We start from the raw sequence: 23,959 nt of genomic DNA on the forward strand, positions 1-23,959 counted from the left end.
GGATTCTATCCTGTGCTAACACACTGTTACTTCATTTAAGAGCAGCAGGGTGTTTGCCCTGACTCTAGGGCTGCCCCACTCAGGATTCTTTTGTGTCTCTGCAGTCTACATCCTCTGTCCATTTTGCCTCCAGACTGGCAACCTCATGGTGCCAAGGTAGTTGAAGTAGTTCCAGACATCACATTCAGACACAACTGTGTCCAGAGAAAGAAAGAGAAGGAGAGTAGAGGCTAGCAGCATTTTCTATGGATCTAGATAGCCTTATTTCCTATGTGTCTGATCTTAGGCAAGTCAGGTATATAAAGATACCGTGGAAAAAGGAATAGTTTATCTTGGAACGAGCTTTCCACCTCCTCTTTCACCCCTCTACTTCCATCTTTGCCCAACACATACCTATTCTTTGAAAGAAAAAGTAATCTATTTTAACCTCACCTCCTCCGGGAGGCCTTCCCTGGGAGGCACCCCAGCATGAGTCCTGCGGCCCCTGCTGTGAGTACTTGATTATTCCACATTGCTGTGCCCGCTCTGCTATAGGGCAGCCACTTGTTTCCATGTCTGTGTTCCACACTGAACTCATGAGCTGAGGGAAGGCTGAAAACACCTGGCTTTTCACCAAAGCACCCCAGCAACTGGTACAGTACCCAACACAAACAGGGGCCTTAAAATAGATCTGCTAGATGTCCAAGAAGACAGAAAGCCACTGCAGTGTGGTGGGAATGAACTTTGACTCCAAATATCTTTGGATCGTAAGGTAAACAATTCCTGGGAAGCCATGGTCACCCTATCTAAAGAATGCAATGAGAGCCAGGTACCAGTGGCTCACACCTGTAATCCTAGCTACCCAGGTGCCAGTTCAAAGCCAGCTTGAGCAAGAAAGTCCTTATGAGACTCTTAGTTCCAATTAACTAGAAAAAAAAAAAGCCAGGAGTGGAGGTAGCACACCAGCCTTGAGCAGAAAAACCAAGTAAGTGTGTTAGGCTCAGAGTTCAAGCCCCGGTACCCACCTGGAATGGGGTCTGCACAGACAATTGGGTCACACAAACCCTAGACGCTGCAGGTCTCATCACTACTTGCTGGCCATGTTCTTGATTGTCTCCTTACCTTCCTTTCTTCACCTGCAAAATGGGGTCACAACTGAGCCTTCCTCCCAAGGCTTGTCCTGACCGAGGCACATTGGCAAAGACCGGCATGCCATCAATCAAGTGGGTGCTGGCTCCTCTCCTCTATGCGCCCCATTCAGCAAGAAAGCCAGGCCCCAGTGCCACCTTCTCCCATTCAGCCAGATCCCTGGGCTCAGCCTCTGCGGCCCCCCAGGGCTTGGTGCCGGGAAGGGCATGGTGGGCAGAAGGCAGAAGGCCTCCCCCACTCCCAGACTGACCACTGCTCTCTCACCCTCAACCCAGGGGACAATGAAGGCCAGATGAGGTCACCACACCTCTGGGTGAGGCGGGCTATGACAGTGCTCCCAGCAAAAGCCAAGGCTCTAAGAAGGCCGACTGCAGATGGAGTCAGGAAGTGCTTTAGCAAGAAAACATTCATCCATTCCCTTTCCAAGCTTCCAGAATCACTGCAGATGAAGACGCTCTGTCGTGGGTTAGCTCGCCAGCTCAGGGACTGGGACACTTGCGTTCTTGTCCTGGGCCTAATGCTGATTTGACCTTGAAAAGGACCCCAGCAAACTCTGGTCCCCATGGGTCTTGCTGTCTCTGAGCCCTAGAAGAGATCTGTGTGGCCTGGTGGCCAAGAAGGGGGGCACTGAGACTTCAAGAGTTCTGAGAGGCAATCCTCGCTCTGTCCTTAGAAGCCGTCGCTCTCGGCAAGTCATTGAGCCCCTCTGAGCAAGCCTCAAACTCCTTGCTCAGGAACTGGAGGGCTTCTTGGAGTTCCCAAACCCCAGGACCTGTCCACCTGCCCCCATTTTTCCCACCAGCTCTTTGGTGGCGATTTAACAAGTCTTCTTAGCATTGTGGGCATCAGCAAAACCTTGGGAAGCTCAGATGGACTTGACAGAGACACAGAAAGCAAACTCTGACAGGCATGCCACAGCCAAGGAAGGCCATGCAGGCTGCTGCTTCATCTGCCCTCAAGGTGGGTTCCTGTCCCGCCTCCCCCCCAGTCTCCAGATCCTGGGCTCAAAGGGACATCACATGAGGTGCACTGTGCTTGTTCACAGATGGCTCCCCACCCCCACAGGGGCAACTCCATCTCAAAAAGACAGGCCCTTAGTGTTTGGGAGAGTGATGGAGCTATACTTCCTCTGTGTGTGTGTATGTGTGTGTGTGTGTGTGTGTGTGTGTGTGTGTGTGTGTGTGTGTCTCGCACTGTCACTTGACCTTTTCAGCTCAAGGCTGCTGCTCTATCACTTTAGCCATTCCTCCATTTCTGTCTTTTTGCTGGTTAATTGGAGATAAGAGTTTCATGGGTGCTTGCCTAGCATGCATAGAGCCCCATAAAGCCCTCAGTATAACATAAACAGAAAAAGCCGGAAGTGGCGCTCAAGTGGTAGAGTGCTAGCAGTGAGGAAAAGAAGTTCAGGGACAGTGCTCAGGCCCTGAGTTCAAGCCCTGGGGACTGGCAGAAAAAAAAAAGTTTCATGGATGAGCTGGTGCTTGTGGCTCACACCTGTAACCCTAGCTACTCAGGAGGCTGAGATCTAAGGATCACAATTCAAAGCCATCCCAGTCAAGAAAGACTGCAAGACTCTTATCTCCAGTTAACCATGAGAAAACCGGAAGTGGTACTGTGGCTCAAAGTGATAGAGTGCTAGCCTGAGCTTCTAAAAAAGCTAAACAAGAACAAGAGGCCCTGAGTTCAAGCTCCAGTACCAGCACACACCGGGGGGGGGGGGGGGGGCGGGGAAGGAAAGCAGACTCCTGGATGAAGAGCCAACATTTCTACTCCCTATGACTTCATTTTCTGGTATCTTGATCATTTAAAAACTTGAAGAAGAACAGATGTCTCTTCTTTACCCGCATACCTAATTATCAAGAATACTGAAACTGTTTATATCATTTTAGGGGAAGAAGATAAGAAAATATCTTAAGAGGAAACATGACCCATACTTTCGGAGACGGACATCATATGCGGGAAGACATCCTCAATGAGATCAATATCAACAGGGCTCACTGTATTTTAAATAGTGGGATTTAAGTAGGCTTTTATTCATAACATGGTGGACAGTCCTTCACATTATGCTAAGACATCAGGGAGCAGAGGCAGAGAGAAGAACAAGTGGCGGCCCCAAAGTATGTCTGGGGGCTCCTAAGTGAAGACAAATTAAAATTATTTTGTCTTCCAGAAAACCAAACAAATTACAAGTAGGAATAATTAGGTGATCATTCCTCTAGTTTGGAATACACCCATTTCTGCTTTCCTATTTATAATAATGCTAGAAGATGCCAGGCACTTTCAGTTCCACGCAGGCTGTGTGGAAGCTAAGCTTTCATCTAGGATGCAAATAACCAGGGACAGAAAAGGGGCTTTGGTCTCTAGCTAGTTCATACCAGACTTTGCAGGAAACTGTAAGTGAATTCTTTCTGTTCATCCTGAGAAAGCTGGCTTTGGTATGGTGGAAGCATTCTCACTGTCTAACAAAGCGGATATCAAAGAGTCATGGTTATGTCATTGAAAGGCATGCTCACAGATAGGGTGATTTCTTGGGGGAAAAATAACAATAGGGATGAGCGCCCATAGGTAATGCCTGTCATCCTAGCTACTCAGGAGACTGAGATCTGAGGATCACGTTCAAAGTGAGCCTGGGCAAGAAAATCTATGAAACTCTAATCTCCAATTAACTACCACGAAGCCAGAAGTGGACCTGTGGCTCATGTAGTAGAGCACTAGCTTTGAGACGGAAGGGGGACGGGGGAAGCTCAAGGACAGTGCAGGGCCCTGAGTTCAAGGCCTACATCTGGAACAGAATTCATCATCATCATCATTATCATCATCATCATCATCATCATCATGAGAGTTCCGAGTTCATTTGGACTTCTGAGCCCAAGTTTATCACTTAACATTTCTACTCCCTGTTTCCCAGGGCTTCTGGTTAAAGATTCCATTTTGATTTTCAGGGAAAGATCACTTGCATCTGCAGCCAGGCAAGCTCCTGCCACTTCTTTCCCGATCTAGCCAGAGAACAAACAAGAGGAAGACTTGAGCGCCAGGAAGTAGTCCCCACGACAAACCGTGGATATTTCTAATTTACAGTGAGAAAACTCTCCAGTTTAAAAACGAGGGGGAAAAAAAACAGGCTAGCTAGTAATCTATTTAAAACCACGGCTGACATGATAAATGAAACAGAATAAATGTATACAGCAAGTGAGCCTCCTCAGGAACACAGGGGGACCGGAGCGCTTCTGCTGACAGCGACTTTCCCGTCAGTGGCCTGTCTCTCTTGGAGGCAGCTGTCAATCACAGGCCAGCCCGAGTTCCCGGGGGAGTTCATTGTGCCCGCAGACAGTTGTGGAATAACTGCTCCTAGGCGTCGGAGCAGCAGATGGAGTGTATCTGTCAATCATTGTCACTAATTATTAACTTCTGTCACTCAGAGCAAGGCAACATCTCGGCGCCGGATCCGCTGTGATTTGATCTGCCACGCCACCTCGGAGACAGCCGGCACAACCCTTCATTCCGGTCACACTCGCAGCACTTTGCTGGGTCAGCCACTGTGACTCAGTGTTTGCACCCCCTTGACCAGGCTGGTGCACGTGGGTGTGTACATGCACGTAAGCTTCTGGAGGCACAGCCACCTCCAGGGACCTCCTGGGGGCCCAGGCCAGAGGTGAGGGTCCCTGCTTATTAATTATTAAAGGAGGATGGTTTTATCTTGGCTGCGGGCAGAACCGGGGCCAAAGTGTTCAGAGAAGACCAATTTGGAAGGTTTTCTTCTCTTCGCACCTTCCTGGGACCAAGCGATTAGCAGTTGAGTTCACATTGCTTATATTCCTATGATCTTTTTTCTCAACCTTCTGATTTGGGAGCCAGAGATGTCAGCCTGAATAATTAATTAAGCATCTGGGTACCCCGCTTTGCAAGCAGGAGCTAGAACCTGAGGGGATGTTTAGCCCTGTGGGCTCAGAGACAAGACTGCAAAGGGGGCTGAAGGATCTTCAAGTTCAGCCTCCTCCAGAGAGACAGGATTTGCCCAAGGTTGAGGAGTCCAGAAGTCTAACACTGTGCAAATACTTGGAGCTTCAAGGTTGCAGAATTGGGGACCTTTGGGCTGTTGTGCCAGCTGCCCTCCACCAAAGGGTTTAGAAAGATCAGCCAGGCTCCTTCAAGATGACTGCTCATTCAGGCTCTGGGGCCAGGCGGCTGGCTGCCCTTGGACAATTGACTTGCCCTCTCTGGCCCATGATCGCCTTACCCACCAAACAAACCTTGTTCAAAGGTTAAATAAAAATATTGCAGAGGAAAATACCTCGTGTAGGGCCCTCCCAGCTGGTACATCTAAAGCTTTCAGTGACTAGTCACCATGATTGCCTACACTCAAAAAGCAAAAGAATTTTAAGAGCCATTGGGAAATGTTCATTAATTATTATTTTTTAAAATACAAGTCACAAAACTGACGTTAGCCAGGCTCTAAGTCTAACAGACCTGGTTGTAGTTTCCATAACTCGGTCTTTCAGGGCCTGCTCAGGTGAATCGACAAGGGTTAAGGTATGCACACCCGTCCTTTGCATGTAAGCAGTGAGGTACACAGTTCACATTTCTTCCAAGTCAGCCACATTCTCTTAGGTGACCAACACTCCCCTGGCCCCAGTCACCATTCCTGTTTGCCTTCACAAAGCCTGTCTTGGTGGAAGGTACTCTGGGGAGTTCTAGCCCAAGTCTGATTAGAAAAGGAGATCAAATGTCAAATCCTGAAATCACAGGGCTTAATTGCATTTGAAACATCACTCAGATGCTCCAAAGGCCTACCAGGGACATGCTAGACCAACCAGGAAGAAAAGCTGGGACCCCAGCAGGCTCACTGCTCCAGACCAGAGGGCTGTGTAACAAATTATCCCAAAACACAGTGATGTAGCCCTTCATTTATTATGCTCCTGGGAATTCCAGTGAGCAGGGCAGGGATGGTTTGATCTGCACCATGGCCCCTGGGTAGAGCCTGGTGAGCTGGACTTTCTGGGTCTCCTGGGGTCTTGTTCTTTCTCTTCTTAGGATCTGCTCATATCTCTCCAGAATGTCAGCTTCATGGCAGTCAGAAATGCCAAGTGGCAGCCAGAGCTCCCAAGAGGCATGGGGAGGGGAGGACAGGAATGGGGACTGAAAGGAAGATGGGAGGTATAGAGAAAAGGGAGTGGGGAGGAGGAGAGAGGGGAGGGGAAGGGAGGAAGAAGGGAGGGGAGAACAGAGTCAAAGAGAAGGGGGGAACAAGGGAAGAAGGGAGGGAGGGAAGGAGGGAGAGAGGGAGAGAGGGAGGGAGGGAGGAAGGGAGGGAGGGAGGAAGGGAGGGAGGAAAGAAGAGGGAGGGGAGGGGAAGGGAAGAAAAGAAAGAGGAAAGGTAAAGTGCTTATCGCCTCTTGTGTCCTTATGTGTCCTTTTGTACTCAGATCTCCAGCTTCAATGTTACCAGGGCCTCCTGGTAACATTGTCTAATAAAGCTATGACTGTGGCCATGTGAGGGATGAGATGCAAGTTTTAGTTTTGGTAATTGCCTTCGATGTGAATAGCTGCATGTGCCTGGCAGCTTCCGTCCTGGACAGCACAGACTCTCACCTCAGACGCAAGCACAGCAAAGTGACTTAGCCCAAGGACACCTCTATAGAAGTCAGGTTCACCTCTGTACCTCAGGGCCCCATGGGTCCTGACCAGCTTTGAGCAGCATTTAAAGGAGAGGAAAGAAGAAATTACAAAAGGTAAGTTCAGAGCCCTTCTCTACTGATTGCGCCATTCAATCCTAGTCTTTTCTGAAAATGATATTCAGACTGCTCCTCTCACTAAATATTAGAAAGCCAGGGAGCTGGAATTCAGCACCAGAAAGCCAACAGGCTTCTGCCCCCAGCCTCCTCTCCATTGTCCCAGTATCTGCACAGAAAGCAGAAAACATCCCAGGCCAGGTTTTCTTTTTTCTCCTCATTCTGGAAGGCCAGGATGTGGGTGCCCCACTACAAAGGATGGGAGGGAATGCAGAGGGTGCTACCCAAGGAGTCTTCCAATGCCAAGAAGGGCATCCGTTTACTCCAGGACTGGCAGGGGCTCAGAGCAGAACTAATGGCCCAGCTGTACACCTCATTAGCCAAGTGGGATTTTTACCCTTTTCCTTCTTGTAATTGTTATTCCCCGTCTCTGCTATTTGAGTGGAAGGAATTTTGTTAACAATGTTAAATGATTTGTCATTTCTAAGAGGAGGGCAAATCAATTTGAAAGGATCCAGAGAGAGAGAGAGGAAAAATGAATTTCTTCATCACTAGGGCTGATCATTTAAGATAGGATTTTCCTCCCCGGAGGGACAAGAACAGTAGTTCTAAGGCATTTGATAAAGCAATAGTTCGCTCTCAATGGTGATTAACGTTGCCAGCTTCCACTGCTCTCCTGGAAAAGGAGCTCAGAACTCCATCCCACTTGAGCTTCTGTGGTGTGTCGGGCAAAGGTTCCTGCTAAGCCATCCTCACTGTGACAAGCTCTTTTTGGTTTTGTTTTGTTTTTTTAATCTTTTGCAGACCATTCTGGAAAGGAAACCTGGATGAGTTGCCTTCCCAAGAGTCTCTCCTCCCAGAATGGGGAAACAAAGTCCCTTACACCACATCCCCTTGAACCTACAGTACTTATCCAGAAGCTTCCAACAAGGCCTCTATATACACTCTCATAACCCCTGATAACTCAGATTGCTAACAATATTTCCACTGGAGAAACTTTTATAAAATATTACAATCAATTCAATTGCATTAACACATTTGGGCCTCAAAGTTCAACATCGTGGAAAATACAATACTTCTCTATTACATCAAGTGTCTGGTCAGATATATATCACACGCAACTGAAACCAGAGGCACTGGGGGGAACCCTGTTTATCCCAACTTCACAAAAGGAATTATCTGACAGCTGGAAATGAAAAACTACTAATAAACATTATGGTTTATTGAAAAGTTTAAACAATGAGATTAAGGAAACTTCTGCGATATTAAGAAATGTATATTATCCTACTTTACCTTGCTTGGGGAATTCCTCAAGGATTTATTATTCTGTTATATCACCAAAAAGCCTATGTTATGTTAAAGGATTCTGCCTTCTTGCCTGCTTTCCGCATGAATCTAAAATTAAGAGCCAATCTTCCTTCAGCACATTGTACTTCCCTAAATTAGGTTTGGTTTCCAGAGTAGAATTTGGAAGTCAGTGATTTTTTTTCCCCGGGTACCATGAGCCCCTAATAATAAATGCTTTAGAGGAAAGAGCTCTTTTTCCTCCAGTGCTTTTGTTGGTGATGCTAAAATGCCTGTGCTTGATGCCAGCGAGGATGCTGGGATAGGAAGCCATCTCCTCAGCACAGCCCAGGCCACCAGGCACAGGAGATGAGCCAACAGCCCTGGCAGGGAGAACTCTGGCCTTTGGCCAGCCAGGAACAAAGAGGTCTGGAAAGCAGCCTCCAAAACCCATGTGGATCTCGGGCTGAATGGACAACCCAGAGCAAAGCCTGCTTCCCGATGCCGTGATCCTCGCCTGCTGGCTGATCTTTCCACAGGTCACCACTTAGTCCCAGCCGTGCATTGCTTCTCGCTCCTGGTAGGAGGGGTGACAGGGAACTCTGGCTGCAGTATTGTGATTTGGACCTAAAGTCCCAGAAGGGGAAAGAACTAAGCTCATTTTTTCCCCACTGTAAGCCAGCGATGGTGAGGCATGCCTGCAATCCCAGCACTCTCAAGGCAGGGGCAGGAGGATGGTCAGTTCAAGGCCAGTCCATGCTACAAAGTGAGACTCTGTCTCAAAAAAAAAAAATCCGGGCTGGGGATATAGCCTAGTGGCAAGAGTGCCTGCCTCGGTATACCCGAGGCCCTAGGTTCGATTCCCCAGTACCACATATACAGAAAACGGCCAGAAGCGGCGCTGTGGCTCAAGTGGCAGAGTGCTAGCCTTGAGCGGGAAGAAGCCAGGGACAGTGCTCAGGCCCTGAGTCCAAGGCCCAGGACTGGCCAAAAAAATAAATAAATAAATAAATAAATCCCCCACTGTACATTGAGGGTATCCATAATGTACACAAGTACATCCCAAGCTTTCCCTGGATGCCAAGACCCCAGACTCAAGCACCTGAAACCTCAGTTCTGCTCCCATGCTCCCCTGTCATGTCCCTGTCTTATCCCACATCATTTGGGGTGCAAAGCACAATTTCTTGACCAGAATCCATTGGAAATCCATGTTCACAAGCATTTGGTGGACTCCAGTAGAAGTTAACAAGCCAGGGGCTAATGGCTCATGCATGTAACCTTAACTATTCCAGTGGCTGAGATCTAAGGGTCCAGGTCCAAAGCTAGCACAGGCAGAAAGAATCTCTTGGAAGTGAGACTCTTATCTCAAATTAGCCAGCAAGAGCCAGAAGTAGAGGTGTGGCTCAAGTTGGTAGAGGCTCCGCTTTGAGCAAAAAGCCAAGCAAGAGCATGAAGTCATGAGTTCAAGTTCTTGAACCAGCACAAGACAGAAGTAGGGAGGGGAAGAGGAGGAGGAAGAGGAGAAAAAGGAGCAGGAGGAGAAGGACTTGGGTGTGGCAAGGGGAGGGAAGAGGTAGAGGAGCTCTATCAGACAGTATAATGCATGCTACCTTCCTGTCCTGCCCTTCCATCCCCCATCACGGGGATCCCACAGCTGATTAGTTGCTAAGGCTTTTCAACCACCCAGAAACTTCCTCTAATAGGCAAGTTTGTCTCTTTTTTTGCTCCTCAGTGGGGACCAGTGGAGGAAAGGCCCCAGATTCATCCATGCTCTCTTCCTCCTGGGGGCACCAACTACAACCTCTTACAATCCTCTGTGCAATCCACACATACAACCTTGGAGTGGGAGTTGAAGGTTTCTTTTCCACATTGCTAATGCAAACTGCAGACAATGGCTCTGTAATCCTGGAAGGGCGCAAGCCAGACAGCCTGAACCACAGGGCCTGGCTGGTCCCTACATGGGAAGACAGCAATGATCATGTGTGCTATTTCTCCAAATACACCTGACTCCCTGGGTGACCCCAGAAAAAATCTTTGTGTTTCTAAGCCTCAGTCTGTCCCAATGCCCAGTGGGCACTCATTAAACTTCACCAGTACTAGTATCTTTTTGTTTGGTCTTGCATTGTGTGTGTGTGTGTGTGTGTGTGTGTGCGCGCCAGACCCGGGGCTTGAACTCTAAACCTGAGCACTTTTCCCTGAGCTTCTTTTTGCTCAAGGCTGGTGCTCTACCACTTGAGCCAGTTTCACTCCTGGTTCTTTGGCAGTTTGTTGGAGACAAGAATCTCACAGGTTTTCCTGCCCTAGCTGGCTTTGAACTGCAATCCTCAGATCTCAGCTTCCTAAATAGCTAGGGCTATAGGCATAAACCACTGGCGCCTGGCTTAGTGCTGGCATACTTTATCACTTGAAATGCCACACCAAACCTGCCTTCCTGTCCCAGAATCCCTTCATCTCATTTACCTAGTGATTCAGCGGCATCAGACACAGCCCTGGGTGCTGAGCACACCTTTGGTTGTGGGTGTGCGGGCAGAGCCGGGTTCTCCAGGTTAGCTCTCTGAGGACTGGCCTGCCTCCATTCTGTTCCTGTATGTTGGAAATGTCCCTAAATGCATTTTAATCTCCATCTGCCATTATAGGGAAATTTTCCCAAAATTTTTTTTTTGTTATTACATCTTGTAATTCTGGATTTGAATGTGTAACCATCAAACCTCAAGACAAGCCTGTACTTCAAATTCCAAAATCTTTCTCCTCTTGGAAGTTTCTACATCATAATTTGGTAGCTGAACAGCCCCCAAGGGTTCACCCAGACTTGGTTCAGCACAGTTCTGTTTTCTTTCCCCAGCACAATGGAATTAACACTTAGACCTGACTCTTCTCAGGAGCTGCAGGAGGTCACAAAACAAGACATAGTTCCCAGGAAGGTCCCAGGAAGGTCTCTGTGCTTACATGTACATCTCAATTGTGGTAACACATTTAATTGACCAAATCTGGGAAAATAGCCAATAAAGCCAATAGGAGCCATCCACGTAGGCAACAGCATTTACTTGCAGTGGCTTCTCTCCCCACCCTGTTGACACAGTGGTGGTGTAACAGAACCCTCTATCATAAGAGTCTGAAGCTCAAGTGTGGCCTATACCTTGTGAGAAGATGGGACAGGCTGTGCACAGGGGCACGGGCAGAACACAATATCGCTCATCTTGCCAAAGAGAAGGTGCATCTCCCCAACTGCACAGAATTGCCAAGAACCTTCCTGGAAAAAAGAATGTGACCCCTGGTTCTCCCAGCTCCTGTGCAGCAAATGTGTTGGTAACATTTCCTAGATGGGGAAACTGAGGCTCTGAAATGTGACCATGCCTTTAGCAAAGCACTCCCTGTAAGTGAGTCCATGTCCACTGTCCTCCTCTGACCTGGCCCACTGCCCAGTGGCCACAGAATCTGTGTTTCACCGTGGTCCTGCCTCTGCTCCCGCACCGGCAGGTACAGGGGTATACTCCCTTCTGCAGCAGCTCATCAGAAGCACCCTGTTCTTTCTTGCCTCTCCACCAGGGAGGAACAGGAGCCTTCTACTTACTAAGATGTTAAAAGGGAAGCCTCAGGGGCTGGGAATATGGCCTATTGGCAAGAGTGCTGGCCTCGCATACATGCAGCCCTGGGTTCCATTCCTCAGCACCACATATATAGAAAACAGCCTGAAGTGGCACTGTGGCTCAAGTGGCAGAGTGCTAGCCTTGAGCAAAAAGAAGCCAGGGACAGTGCTCAGGCCCTGAGTGCAAGGCTCAGGACTGGCAAAAAAAAAAAAAAAGAAAGCCTCAATAGTAGAGCATGGTAGTACCCGGCTGCAATCCTTGCCCCTTGAAAGGCTGAAGCAGGAAAATGAGTTTGAGATCAGCCTGGGCTACAAAGTGAGTTCCAGGCCAGCTGAGCTACATTACAAAACCTTGTCTCAAAGGGAAACAGAACTGGAGAGGGTGAGGGGAAGGAGCTGCAGAGGGCAGGGCAGGTTGAGCCAATTCATGAAGGAAAACAATTAAAGGTACAAAGATCATTCAAAACAAGAAAGAGAAAAAAACAAGACCGAAAATGCAACTGCCCCCGGGATGCCAGCTGCTGCTCTTGGTGCTCATTAATTTCACTTCATTGGCAAAACCAAGAGAAGGTAAAGGGAATGAGCCATAGATCCATGTCAGCTTTGGGTACCATAACAAAAATGCCATAGATTTTGTGGCCAGAATGACCAGACTTGCTTTTCTCACACTCCTGGAGGTTGAGATGTCCAGGGCTCTCTCTGTGGGTGGTTGATGGCCATCCTCTCACTGGATTCTCACTTGGCAGGGGACAAGAAGCAAGCTCTCTGGTATCTGATATTAAGCACTTCGGATCAGGGTTCCACATTCCTCTAAGCCTAATTACTTCCCAGCCCGTCCATATCCAGTAGCATCATTACATTGGGGTTTGGAGCCTACAAATCTATAATAGTCTATACCAGTGAAACACTACTCAAGAATAAAAAGGGGCCAGGAGCCAGTGGCTCACACCTGTAATCCTAGCTACTCAGGAGGCTAAGATCTGAGGATCATGACTAGAAGCCAGCATGGGCAGGAAAGTCCATGAGACTCTTATCTCCACTTATCTAGGAAGAAAGCTGGAAATGAAGCTGTGGCTCAAGTGGTAGAGCACTAGCCTTGAGCCAAACAAAGCTCAGGGACAGTGCTCAGACCCTGAGTTCAAGTCGCAGGACTGGCAGGAGGAGGAGAAGGAAACTGTTGGTCCCTGTAGCAGAAAATGAATCTCAAATACAAATCCAGGTACAGCTTCAATGTACCTGAAAGCTTTACATGGAGGATAATTCCTTTTACATGAAGTTCTACAATAGGTCAGATTCGTCTGCTATTACATAACTGTAGCTGGCTGTGATCGTGGATGAAGTCTGAACTAGGAAGGAAGCATGACAGAACTTTCTGGAATGATGGGTACCTTTTTCTTTTTATGTCAGTCCTGAGGCTTGAACTCAGGGCTCTTGCACTTTCTCTGAGCTGTTATTTGTTTGTTTGTTTGTTTGTTACTCAAGGCTTACACTCTACCACTTGAGCCACAGTTCCACTTTTAGTTTTTTGCTGGTTAATTGGAGATAAGAGTCTCATGGACTTTTCTGTTTGGGCTGGCATTGAACAGTGATCCTCAGATCTCAGCCTCCTGAGTAGACAGGATTACAGATGGGGGCCACCGGTGCCTGGCCTAGATGGGTACCTATTTTATATCCTGACACAAGATTGAATTACAAAAGTATATTTATTTGTCATCTCCCAGAATGATATACTTAAGATTTGTACATTGATTTGTGGGTCAATCCAACCTTAAGAAAGAATAGTAAACAAATATTGAACTCTGGTTAATGATATTCATGTTGAATTATTTTTGCAGATAAAATATGCCGATGTCTTCAAGTTACATTGAAAGCATCAAAAAAAATTAAGCTGGGGCTGGGGATATAGCCTAGTGGCAAGAGTGCCTGCCTCGGATACACGAGGCCCTAGGTTCGATTCCCCAGCACCACATATACAGAAAACGGCCAGAAGCGGCGCTGTGGCTCAAGTGGCAGAGTGCTAGCCTTGAGCGGGAAGAAGCCAGGGACAGTGCTCAGGCCCGAGTCCAAGGCCCAGGACTGGCCAAAAAAAAAAAAAAAATTAAGCTGAATTGAGAGATAAATGGAAGAAAGGCTAAATGACAGAATGTGATTTAAACACTGTAGTAAAATGTTGATTGTAACTATTAGGTGCTATGTATAGGAATGGCTACTCTACAAATCAGTAAGTTTTTCTGTGTGTTTGAAATTTTCCACAATAAAATTTTAAAGGGCAGAGCCAGCCACATACTTAGTAAAGTACTAGAAACATTTCCATTAACATTAGAAATAAGTCAAGGATACCCACAATCGCCATTATTATAGAATGTCACTCCTGAAACTACCAGCAAAATTCCCAACTTCAGTGTCTTCAGAGTCCGGGAAGTATGAAGAAAGAAAGGAAGGAAGGAAGGAAGGAAGGAAGGAAGGAAGAAAGAAAGAAAGGAAGGAAGGAAGGAAGGAAGAAAGAAAGAAAGAAAGAAAGAAAGAAAGAAAGAAAGAAAGAAAGAAAGAAAGAAAGAAAGAAAGAAAGAAAAGAAAGAAAAGAGTTGGGTTTTGAAAAGTAGGGGTGGTTCAAGTCTACAGCATAAAGCCCACAGAAACACCAGCCCTGGGTTGTTATACCCCCTAAGATTTCAAGAGAAGCTAATATTCCAGCCTTGGGTATATGTGCCAAGACTCTCAGGATTATTTTTGAAAATGGTTTGTTTGAAAATAAAGAAATACATGAAGTTAGTTTTCAATTTCTGAACTAGAAAATAGGGAAGATGAAAATAAAATAAAACAGAAAAGAAGGGTTATAGCTAAGATAACTATCAGGAAAAAACTCAACATTTCGGTAAGATGATCACTTACTTATTCAATATATTTCTCTCTATATGTAAATCACTGTCCATTTGAAAACATACAGAAAGCTTCAAAAGATAGCTTATAATAACAAGAAGAAAGAAGCCTAGCCACACACTGGTAGCTCATACTTGGGAGTGTGAAAGCTGAGGATGGAAGTTTGAAACCAGCCTGGGTAGACAAATCCAAGAGACTCATCTTAAATTAACCAGCAAAAAGCAAGGCATTGGTGGCCCACGTCTGTAATCCTGGCTACTCAGTGGGCTGAGATCTAAGGATCGTGGTTTGAAGCCACTCAGGTTAAGAAAGTCTCTCAGGCTCTTATCTCCAACTAACCACCAAAAAAAAAAAAAGGAGTAGAGGTGTGGTTCAAGTGGTAGAGCACCAGCCTTAAGCACAAAAGCTCAAGGACAGCTCCCAAGCCCTCATACCCACAAAAGCCAAGGTATGCTTCAAGTGATGGAGTGTCACCTGTGAGTGAAAATGTAAGGGACAGTGCCTGGCCCTTAGTGCAAGCCCTAATACTGACACACACACACACACACACACACACACACACACACACACACACACACACACCTGGGGGGGGGGGGGGAAGAGCCAGAAGTGGATGTATAATTCAACTGGTAGAGTACCAACCTTGAGCAGAAAAAAGTTAAGCAAGAGCTTAAGGCCCGGAATTCAAGCCCTAGTGCCAGTAGAAAAAAAAGAAAAAAATAAGCCTAGTAAAAACATGCAGTACTATGTATATCAGGCAGTTTAGAGGAAGCAATGCTAGAAATAACTGGCACCACAATCTCATTGGCTTAAAACAAGGGGTACTTCTCACCTGAAGTCAGGGGTGTATCCAGCAGCTCTTGGGGCAGCTGTCTGCCTCTGCCATCTCAGCAGTAGTTGCACTGCGGAGTTTCCATGATCACCCCCGGGAGTCCTCCAGAGGAGCATACTTGCGCTTGTCACTGCCTCAGTCCCAGAATGTCACTTCTCACTTTAGCTTGCATTTCACTGGCCAGCACCAGTTAGGTTATGCAGCCCTTTGTAACCAAAAGAGACTACAAAACGTAGGGGAACAAATGAATTATCAGATGAGCCTTTACTGCCTTGGCCCAGTCTAAAGTCTTATTGTGATCTTTATTTGCTTGTCAGAATCAATTTTATTCCCTTTTCAGACAACTGGATCTTTGACAAGTTTTTTGTCTATGAAAAATTACATTTTCGTGAAGCACTCGTTCAAAATTCACATATACTCACACACAAGCACATGAATATGTTTCTCTTGAGTCATTGGAGCACAATGATAGGACCACTGGACTTCTAATACCTAATAAAGCTGAGAATATCACACCTTTTCTGAACCAATAACATAACTTTCATTAAAATACGTAATAAGCCAATCAATAAATGAATCACCAGTACCACAAAAAATAAAGAAAATTCGATAAAGATATGTTTTCCCTAAATTATACCATATATGCACATTTTTTCCAATGCTGGAGGTCAAAACCAGGGCCTCGTATATACCAAGCACTCTACCACTAAAATACATCTCCAGCCCTCTTATAAATTTACTGCAATTTCCACTAAGGGCCAAGTAGATATTTCTTTGAACAAGACAACAACTAAACCTTAAATTCATGCACAAAAATAAACATGTACTAGGGCTAGAAAACTCTGGAAAAAGAAAGAATTGGACATGAGAATTAGCCTCCGTATATTCTAAAACACATTTTAGAGAATCAATAATTAAAATACTTTGTTATGAAAACATGAATAGACAGACCAATTAACAGGAAGAATAAAGTGTCTATATTTGTATGCACAAATGTGTATGCAAAGTTTGGTATAAAATAGAGACTGCATTTCAAAACAAAGAAGAACATTTTAATTATTTAATGAATTGTGCTGGGACCACTGGATAGTTATTCCTCGAGGAAATAAAGCTTTATTTCTTTTTTCAGTTCTAGAGTTTGAAATCAGGACCTCACACAATACCACTTGAACTACACCCCTACCACTTATCTCACATCTTATACTAAAACATACTCTGGATAGATGAAAGTTTGAAGTAGTAAAAAATAAATTTATAACCAAGCACCAGTGGCTCATACCACTAGTTCTGGATACTCAGGAAGCTGAGATCTGTGGATCATGGCTTGGAGGTAACCTGGGAAGACAAATCTGTACGGCATGACTGTAATTAGCCAGAACTAGAGGTTTGGGATAAGTGATAGGGCACCAATCATGAACAGGAAAAAAAAAAAAAAAAAAGCAAGAGTGTGAAGGTCCAAGTTCAAGGCCCCTAGTAGCAGAAAATTTTTGCTGTAAAAATACAGAAAAATAATGTATGCTGTGAAAAATGTGTAATAACTTCAACCCAATAATTAAAAAAAATAGGGGCTAGGAATATGGCCTAGTGGTAGAGTGCTCACCTCGTATACGTGGGTGGACCCCTGGGTTCAATTCCTTGGCATCACGTGTATAGAAAAAGCCAGAGGTGGTGCTGTGGCTCAAGCAGTAGAGTGCTAGCCTTGAGCAAAAAGAAGCCAGGGACAGTGCTCAGGCCCTGAGTTCAAGCCCCAGGACTGGCAAAACAAAACAAAACAAAAAAATAAACAGATTTTAAAAAGCACAAAAAAAATGTGAAAAATAGTGTGATATTCTGAAAAACAGTTTGAAGGTCTTTCCTCTGAATTTTCTAATGGCCAATAATGTATAGCTTACATATCTTGGGAATTATTTTTAAATTAATAAATCTAATTACACACAAAGAATGAAAAAGAATTAGCCAAAAAAGGGAATCAAAAGACAAAGCAAGCTGAGACATGATCATCATTATATCAAAGAACTTTCAGACATAAAAAAAGAAATACAAATGACTGCTAAACATTTGGAAGATTGTCACCCTTTATCATAATTAGGACAATGAATTCTGCTTTTCATCCAGCTGCTTGGCAAAGATTTTTAAATGTTTTAAGGCTAGGTACTAACAGGTCACGCCTGTCATCCTAGCTACTCACAAAGCTGAAACTGGAGGGGCTGGGTTCAAAGCCAGCCCAGGCAAGAAAATCTGTGAGACTTTGCAATTAACTATCAAAAGGCTGGAAGTGAATTATACAGGTCTCCTGGCATTCACACACAGTGAGACACAAGGAGGATACTTTTAGGAGAGGAACAGAAAGGCACAATGCCTTTCTGCATCTTATTATGCAAAAGAATATTTATTGAGATGAACCCCAAGAAATGAAAACAAGAGAGTTATTTTTCTTTTTTGCTGTTTTTGTTTTCTTTCCTTTTTTTTCCTATGTCTTCTGGAGGGTAAGGGGGGCACAGAAATGGAGGGACAAAGGTGAATAAATGCAGCAGTGGTACTCACTGGGCACTATACTGAAAATGAACTATACAACCGTGGATGGAGATGAGAGGGAAAAACTGGGAGAGAGTGAGGGAAGGGGTGACACTGTCCAGAAAGAAATGTACTCTTGCCGCACCTATAATCCTAGCTACTCAGGAGGTTCTCTGAGGATCAAGGTTCAAAGCCAGCCCGGGGAAGGAAAGTCCTTGAGACTCTTGTCTCCAATTAGCCACCAGAAAACTAGAAGTGGTGCTGTGGCTCAAGTGGTAGAGCACTAGCCTTGAGCTGAAGAGCTCAGGGACAGTACCCAGGCCCAAAGTTCAAGTCCCACAACTGACAAAAAAAAAAAAAAAGAAAAAAAAGAAACAAAGGAAGAAATGTACTCCTTACCTGGCTTATATAACTGTAACTCCTCTGTACATAATCTTTATAAAACAATATAAAGGGATTTTTTTTTAAGCTGGAAGTGGAGATGTGTACCAGTCATTGGGGCCACCGAGACTGAACACAGTTTGCTATGGTTTGAGACTCCCCTGCCCCCCCGCCCCCGACCTACCACCACCCAGGGAGACCTCAACCTCTTTGGAGGCATATTGATAAGGAGGAGGAGGAGAAGAAGAAAGGAGAGGAGAGGAAAGGAAGGGGAGGGAAGGGAGGGAGGGGAGGGGAGGGAACAGTGCCAGGCTTCTGCCCAGGGGAGCCCCCCCTTCTCAGGAAGGCTTCCTTTGTCCCTGCTCCTCTGACCTGGCACATGTGTTTTGGAGCCAGACAGATGCGAGGTGGCCTGCAGTTCTGGTTCTCTAGGGAGGACCTGGATGCCCAAGCTCATTCACTTCTAGGGGCCTCTGTCCCCCAGCCTTTGTGAATTTCATCCTATCGCCTAAGGATGAAATACTTGGAAAGCACTTAGCTTAGTGCTTGACACATTATCTAATTTACTCTTCAATAACCCTGAGAGGTGGGTATTAATACTGTCAAAGAAAATGGTACGCCTAGGGGTGACGTGATTTGGCAGGGGTCTTGACAGCCAGGAAGCCACTGCACTGAGCAAGGAAGCGGCCCCGAGCAGCAAGACTGATCTCTAAGGTAGACTGAGGCAAAAGCTCTGTCCGAGTCCAGTTCTATGACCCCCGACAGAGGCAGGCAAGGTCTGGACATGGGGAGACTTTTGAGAAGGAGCTGAAGTGCCTGAGGAACAGGGTGCTTGTACTTGCTGAGCCTCGCTCCTACCCTCCAGTGATTCTCTAAGAAAGTGGTTGCCACCCCACCCACAAACACCTCCACAGTCCCTGATGGGAGTCATGCAGACACACAACTCCCTGGGAAGGGGAGGGGAGAGGACATCTAGCTATGGTGGTCAGGACACCAAATAGGCAGGTCAAGAGTGTAATGGAGGGGCTGGGGATATGGCCTAGTGGAAAGAGTGCTTGCCTCGTATACATGAAGTCCTGGGTTCAATTCCCCAGCACCACATATATAGAAAAGGCCAGAAGTGGCGCTGTGGCTCAAGTGGCAGAGTGCTAGCCTTAAGCAAAAAGAAGCCAGGGACAGTGCTCAGGCCCTGAGTCCAAGCCCCAGGACTGGCCAAAAAAAAAAAAAAAAGAGTGTAATGGAGAGTCCAAAAGTAAAGCCTTTACATTTATGGCCAATGGATTTTTTACAAAAGTGCCAAGATAATTCCATGGGGAAAGACTAGCCTTCTTAAGAAAAACAATGCTGGGGTGACCGGAAAACCATATTGCCATGTATAAAAATTAACTCAAGGGCTGGGCGCATGGCTTAGGTGGTATAGCACCTACCTAGCAAGCACAAAGCTCTGACTGCCAATCCCCATATGAACAACAATAAAAACAAAAGTACAGTTTAATTCAAGATCTAGGGAGGTGGGCTGGAATATAGCCTAGTGGCAAGAGTGCTTGCCTCCTACACATGAAGCTCTCGGTTCTATTCCCCAGCACCACATATATGGTAAACGGCCAGAAGGGGCACTGTGGCTCAGGTGGCAGAGTGCTGGCCTTGAGCAGGAAGAGGCCAGGAACAGTGCTCAGGCCCTGAGTCCAAGGCCCAGGACTGGCAAAAAAAAAAAAAAGATCTAGGGAGGTAGCTCAGGAGTAGAATGCTTGCTTCCCATGCATGAAGCTCTAAGTTCTAACTCTAACACTGTAAGAAAAAAAACTTAAATCGAAATGGATCAGAGACCTAAAATGTATTCTTTTAAGAACAGAATTCTTAGAAGGAAACATAGAATAAATCTTTGTGACTCTGGATTAAAAGATGGCTTCTCGGATATGAGAGTCAAAAACACCAAAACAGAAAGAAAAAGAAAAAAAGGGGGCAGGGGGGAGACAAAAAGAGAGCGAGAAAGAGGAAATAAGATAAAACACATCATATTTTAAAATATATTTGTGCTACAAACAAACCTGTAATCCTAGCTACTCAACAGGCTTAGGCCTGAGGATTGCAGTACAAAGCCAGCCAGGGCAGGAAAGTCCATGAGACTCTTCAATTAGCCACCAGAAAACCAGAAGTGGAGCTGCGGCTCAAGTTGTAGAGTGCTAGCCTTGAGCAAAAGAACTTAGTGACAGCATCCAGGTCCTTAGTTCAAGCCCCATAACTAAAAAAAAAAAAAAAAAAAAAAAAAAAAAAAAAAAGACAACTCCCAAAGGGACTTATATCCATATATGTAAAGAACTTTTATAACTCAATAATAGAAACAAATGATTGGATTTTTTTTTTTTTTGGAGCAAGCACACCTCCAAAGCACAGGAAACAAAAGCAAACAGAGACAAATGGAATTGCATCAAACCAAAAAGCTTCTGCAGAGGGAAGGAAACAAGCACCAGAGTGAAGAGACAGCCTACAGAATAGGGGGAAATATTTGCAACCAGCACATCTGACAAGGTATTAATATCCAAAACACATAAGGAACCCCAAAATTCTCCACAGCACACACAGAAAATAAAAAGCAATGTAAAAATAAGCCATAGATGCTCTTCACACAAATGGCCAATAGGCATAGGAAACAATATTCAACATCACTATGCATCAGGAAAACATGGAACTGGCAGGATGTAATTGGTCATTAGAGTTCATCCTGGCCCCCAGGGTGGACAGGTCTTAAGCAGCACTAAGCCTAGGAGGGGGCTTGTGGACACCCGTCAGCCATCTGCCTTACTTGTTCCTGAGGACAGATGCCTGGGGAGTCCCTTTCCCCACACCCCCTCCAGCCAGCCGGCCAGCTCATCCATCTCCACGCCACTCAGCCAGCAGCACTCCCTTCGCCATGGGTCCTTGCCACTCTGTTCCATTCCAGGTTCACAGGGGCTTTGTCTTCTCTTCCTCTATACTTTCTAAGAAGCACCCCACTAAGATGTCCACCATCATTTCTATGAGAAGCTGAGCTGTTGCAGAAGTGGCCACCTCATAAGCCCTGCTTTGCTCCATGTAAGCATCCCACAGGAAGAATCTAAAAGGCAGGCCATTGGCTTGGAGCATAGGGATAGAAAGACAGAGAGAAGAAAGAAAGGGAGGGAGGGGGAGGGAATAAGTGAGGGAGGGAGGGAGGGAGGAAGGAAGGAAGGAAGGAAGGAAGGAAGGAAGGAAGGAAGGAAGGAAGGAAGGAAGGAAGGAAGGGAGGGAGGGAGGGAGGGAGGGAGGGAGGGAGGGAGGGAGGGAGGGAGGGAGGGAGGGAGGGAGGGAGGGAGGGGGAGGGAGGGAAGGAAGAAAGGAAGGGCAAAATGTATCCACACATGGATATATAGCTCCTGCCACAATGCCACAAGATGCACCAAAAAGCTGTGATGGATTGTGAAGGGCTTGCCTTGGGTAGGAGTGACCCAACACTAAGCCAGCCTGGGCAAGGCTTCTGTTATTACCTCCACATACAGATAACATCCTTTAGAAAAGCCAGGAATGGAGAGAACAGAAAGGCCTGACCTCCTCTGCTTTCCAGACGTTACCAGGGTTGTCCAGATCCAGGCACCAGAGCTTGAGAGCTGACACCAGCCCTTCCCACCCTCCTCCACTCTCCCATTGTTCTACACCAGGACAGCATCGCAGCCCCAGAGGCCTTGCTGTGCTACTACCCTGACTAGGTCAAAGCGTCATCCTGAGCAGCTTGCAGACAACCACCACCATTGAATCAGGAGAGGGCTTGTGGGCCAGGCCTCCTCCTCTGCCATGCAGTATTTTATTTACTCTGCGAGAGCCCTACTATGTTTCTCCTTTTACACTAATGAAAATTGTAGCTGCCTACATTGGACTCCAGAGGGTGTGTTCCTAACCACCCTAGTACTTGCTACCTCCAGTTGTTTAAAAAGAAAAAAAAAAATGTTCATGCTGGGGTTGTGGCTCAAGTGGTACAGCACAAGCCTACCAAGTGCAAGGTCCTGAGTTCACACTCCAGTATCTCCAAAGAAGAGAAGAGCATCTGGAAATGGATCATTATATCAGAAGCGAACACTGTAGCTTTTTCAAGTGACCTAATTCCTAGCTTCAAGGGGGAGGCTGGGGAAGCTGTTGCCCTGTCTGCTTGGCACAGGCCCAGAGCAACAGCCATAGGGCTCCTGAGTCCTTGTGGCCTGTCTGTAAGTAGCACTGAGATGGCCCTCACCCTGCAGAGGAGCCCTCAGAAAACAGGTCCAATGATCAGGTAGCCCAGCCCACATCCTCCCTCTGCTCTAACATTTTGTGTTTGCCCATCAGTGGCCTCCACACACCCGCTGTGTTCCTTGACCTGCTGGATGTAGCAAACACTAGATAAATACAAAGTATTCCTGTTGTCATTTGTGTGTGTGTATGTGTGCATGTGTATGTGTGTAAACACGCATGTGCGCATGCCTCTGTCCTGGGGCTTAAATCCAGGGCCCAGGTACTATCCCTGAGCTTCTTTAGTTCAAGGCTTGTGCTCTACCACTGGGGCCCCAGTGCCATTTCCAGCTTTTTAGGGGGTAGTTTATTGGAGATAAGTGTCTTATGGGCTTTCCTGCTCAGGCTGCCTTTGAACCATGATTCTCCTGAGGAGCCTCCATTGTCCTCCTATTGTGATGCTTAACTCCTTAAGCCTAAAGAAAGCATCCTTCTCACTCAGCACAGAGCTCATCCTACACATGGATAAACACTTTCAGATTAAATGACCAATCAAAAGTAGTTTGGATTAAATGAATAATCAAAAGTAGTTCACCAGACATCAGGGGCCCCTAACCTGTTCATCTTAGTTGCTCAGGAAGCTGCGATCTGGGGATGGTGGTTCAAAGCCAGCCTTGGAAGGGAAAGTCCAGCAGACTCTTATCTCCAACTAATCACCAAAAAGGTGGAAGTAGAGTTTCTGGATCAAGTAGTAAAGCACCAGCCTTGAGCAAAAAAGCTAAGAAACCATACCTAGGCCCTGAGTTCAAGCCCCAATACCAACCCAAAGGGGGGAGGGGGGAAAGTAGTTTCAGAGCAGGGTACCTGTAGTTCACACCTGTAATCCTAACTACTCAAGAGAAGATGAAGATTCAAAGCCAGCCTGGAGGGGCTGGGGATATGGTCTAGTGGAAAGAGTGCTTGCCTCGCATACATGAAACCTTGGGTTCGATTCCCCAGCACCACATATATAGAAAACGGCCAGAAGTGGCGCTGTGGCTCAAGTGGCAGAGTGCTAGCCTTGAGCAAAAAGAAGCCAGGGACAGTGCTCAGGCCCTGAGTCCAAGGCCCAGGACTGGCAAAAAAAAAAGCCAGCCTGGGCAGGAAAATTCCCAAAACTCCATCTCTAAAATAACAAGCAGGCTAGAGGCATAGCTCAAGTGATAGAGGACCAATTGAGCAAGCAAGCAAGCTGAGGATTGGGGTGGGAAGGAGTGGTTTAATGGGTACTGAAACTACTGGGGAGTATCCAGAGAAACAGAAAATGGTTGCAGATTGTAGCAATGATGTTGCTATTAACTCAGGACTTTGTACTTGCTAGGTAGACACTCTACCACTTGAGCCACTCTCTCAGCTCTTCATAATAGCTAA

The sequence above is a fragment of the Perognathus longimembris genome, chromosome 7 (assembly GCF_023159225.1).
Source record: "Perognathus longimembris pacificus isolate PPM17 chromosome 7, ASM2315922v1, whole genome shotgun sequence".
NCBI lineage: Eukaryota > Metazoa > Chordata > Mammalia > Rodentia > Heteromyidae > Perognathus > Perognathus longimembris.